At 46.0% G+C, this 3,921-nt stretch overlaps 1 long non-coding RNA gene across 1 annotated transcript; it reads right to left on the bottom strand.

Annotated features, from left to right (window-relative positions):
• Window positions 1-367: 367 nt before the first annotated feature.
• Window positions 368-2,272, bottom strand: LOC142186807 (uncharacterized). The gene is made up of 3 exons (XR_012712332.1): window positions 2,225-2,272; window positions 533-563; window positions 368-409 (listed from the first exon to the last, which is right to left on the bottom strand). It is a non-coding gene; the product is annotated as an uncharacterized LOC142186807 (long non-coding RNA).
• Between the last annotated feature and the right edge of the window lie 1,649 nt (window positions 2,273-3,921).

Below are 3,921 nucleotides of genomic sequence, written 5' to 3'. Positions count from 1 at the left end.
CCCCCTGTGTACCTCACACCTCACTGTATATACCCCCTGTGTACCTCACTGTATATACTCCTGTGTACCTCACTGTATATACCCCTGTGTACCTCACTGTATATACCCCCTGTGTACCTCACTGTATATACCCCCTGTGTACCTCACTGTATTTATACCTCTGTGTACCTCACTGTATATACCCCTGTGTACCTCACTGTATATACCCCCTGTGTACCTCACTGTATATACCCCTGTATACCTCACACCTCACTGTATATACCCCCTGTGTACCTCACTGTATTTACCCCTGTGTACCTCACTGTATATACCCCCTGTGTACCTCACTGTATATACCCCTGTATACCTCACACCTCACTGTATATACCCCCTGTGTACCTCACTGTATATACCCCTGTGTACCTCACACCTCACTGTATATACCCCTGTGTACCTCACTGTATATACCCCCTGTGTACCTCACTGTATATACCCCCTGTGTACCTCACTGTATATACCCCCTGTGTACCTCACTGTATATACCCCTGTGTACCTCACTGTATATACCCCTATATACCTCACACCTCACTGTATATACCCCCTGTGTACCTCACTGTATATACCCCTGTGTACCTCACTGTATATAGCCCCTGTGTACCTCACTGTATATACCCCTGTGTACCTCACTGTATATACCCCTGTATACCTCACACCTCACTGTATATACCCCCTGTGTACCTCACTGTATATACCCCTGTATACCTCACTGTATATACCCCCTGTGTACCTCACTGTATATACCCCTGTATACCTCACTGTATATACCCCTGTGTACCTCACTGTATATACCCCTGTGTACCTCACACCTCACTGTATATACCCCTGTGTACCTCACTGTATATACCCCTGTGTACCTCACTGTATATACCCCTGTGTACCTCACTGTATATACCCCCTGTGTACCTCACTGTATATACCCCCTGTGTACCTCACACCTCACTGTATATGCCCCTGTGTACCTCACACCTCACTGTATATACCCCTGTATACCTCACTGTATATACCCCTGTGTACCTCACTGTATATACCCCCTGTGTACCTCACTGTATATACCCCTGTGTACCTCACTGTATATACCCCCTGTGTACCTCACTGTATATACCCCTGTATACCTCACTGTATATACCCCTGTGTACCTCACTGTATATACCCCTGTGTACCTCACTGTATATACCCCCTGTGTACCTCACACCTCACTGTATATACCCCCTGTGTACCTCACACCTCACTGTATATACCCCCTGTGTACCTCACACCTCACTGTATATACCCCTGTATACCTCACTGTATATACCCCTGTGTACCTCACTGTATATACTCCTGTATACCTCACTGTATATACCCCTGTGTACCTCACTGTATATACTCCTGTGTACCTCACTGTATATACCCCTGTGTACCTCACTGTATATACCCCTGTGTACCTCACTGTATATACCCCTGTATACCTCACTGTATATACCCCTGTGTACCTCACTGTATATACCCCCTGTGTACCTCACTGTATATACCCCTGTGTACCTCACTGTATATACCCCTGTGTACCTCACTGTATATACTCCTGTGTACCTCACTGTATATACCCCCTGTGTACCTCACTGTATATACCCCCTGTGTACCTCACTGTATATACCCCTGTATACCTCACTGTATATACCCCCTGTGTACCTCACTGTATATACCCCTGTATACCTCACACCTCACTGTATATACCCCCTGTGTACCTCACTGTATATACTCCTGTGTACCTCACTGTATATACCCCTGTGTACCTCACTGTATATACCCCCTGTGTACCTCACTGTATATACCTCTGTGTACCTCACTGTATATACCCCTGTGTACCTCACTGTATATACCCCCTGTGTACCTCACTGTATATACCCCTGTATACCTCACACCTCACTGTATATACCCCCTGTGTACCTCACTGTATTTACCCCTGTGTACCTCACTGTATATACCCCCTGTGTACCTCACTGTATATACCCCTGTATACCTCACACCTCACTGTATATACCCCCTGTGTACCTCACTGTATATACCCCTGTGTACCTCACACCTCACTGTATATACCCCTGTGTACCTCACTGTATATACCCCCTGTGTACCTCACTGTATATACCCCCTGTGTACCTCACTGTATATTCCCCCTGTGTACCTCACTGTATATACCCCTGTGTACCTCACTGTATATACCCCTATATACCTCACACCTCACTGTATATACCCCCTGTGTACCTCACTCTATATACCCCTGTGTACCTCACTGTATATAGCCCCTGTGTACCTCACTGTATATACCCCCTGTGTACCTCACTGTATATACCCCTGTGTACCTCACTGTATATAGCCCCTGTGTACCTCACTGTATATACCCCTGTATACCTCACACCTCACTGTATATACCCCCTGTGTACCTCACTGTATATACCCCTGTATACCTCACTGTATATATCCCCTGTGTACCTCACTGTATATACCCCTGTATACCTCACTGTATATACCCCTGTGTACCTCACTGTATATACCCCTGTGTACCTCACACCTCACTGTATATACCCCTGTGTACCTCACTGTATATACCCCCTGTGTACCTCACACCTCACTGTATATGCCCCTGTGTACCTCACACCTCACTGTATATACCCCTGTGTACCTCACTGTATATACCCCCTGTGTACCTCACTGTATATACCCCTGTGTACCTCACTGTATATACCCCCTGTGTACCTCACTGTATATACCCCTGTATACCTCACTGTATATACCCCTGTGTACCTCACTGTATATACCCCCTGTGTACCTCACTGTATATACCCCTGTATACCTCACTGTATATACCCCTGTATACCTCACTGTATATACCCCTGTGTACCTCACTGTATATACCCCCTGTGTACCTCACACCTCACTGTATATACCCCCTGTGTACCTCACACCTCACTGTATATACCCCCTGTGTACCTCACACCTCACTGTATATACCCCTGTATACCTCACTGTATATACCCCTGTGTACCTCACTGTATATACTCCTGTATACCTCACTGTATATACCCCTGTGTACCTCACTGTATATACCCCTGTGTACCTCACTGTATATACCCCTGTGTACCTCACTGTATATACCCCTGTGTACCTCACTGTATATACCCCTGTGTACCTCACTGTATATACCCCTGTGTACCTCACTGTATATACCCCTGTGTACCTCACTGTATATACTCCCTGTGTACCTCACTGTATATACCCCTGTGTACCTCACTGTATATACCCCTGTGTACCTCACTGTATATACCCCTGTGTACCTCACTGTATATACCCCCTGTGTACCTCACTGTATATACCCCTGTGTACCTCACTGTATATACCCCCTGTGTACCTCACTGTATATACCCCTGTATACCTCACTGTATATACCCCTGTATACCTCACTGTATATACCCCTGTATACCTCACACTTCACTGTATATACCCCTGTATACCTCACTGTATATACCCCTGTGTACCTCACACCTCACTGTATATACCCCTGTATACCTCACTGTATATACCCCTGTGTACCTCACTGTATATACCCCCTGTGTACCTCACTGTATATACCCCCTGTGTACCTCACTGTATATACCCCTGTATACCTCACTGTATATACCCCCTGTGTACCTCACTGTATATAACCCTGTATACCTCACACCTCACTGTATATACCCCCTGTGTACCTCACTGTATATACTCCTGTGTACCTCACTGTATATACCCCCTGTGTACCTCACTGTATATACCCCCTGTGTACCTCACTGTATATACCCCCTGTGTACCTCACTGTATATACCCCCTGTGTACCTCACTGTATATACCTCTGTGTACCTCACTGTATAA

This window comes from Leptodactylus fuscus, unplaced genomic scaffold (genome assembly GCF_031893055.1).
Source record: "Leptodactylus fuscus isolate aLepFus1 unplaced genomic scaffold, aLepFus1.hap2 HAP2_SCAFFOLD_1196, whole genome shotgun sequence".
Lineage (NCBI taxonomy): Eukaryota > Metazoa > Chordata > Amphibia > Anura > Leptodactylidae > Leptodactylus > Leptodactylus fuscus.
Note: the sequence above shows the minus strand (reverse complement) of the source record. Positions and strands in the feature narration are given on the sequence as shown.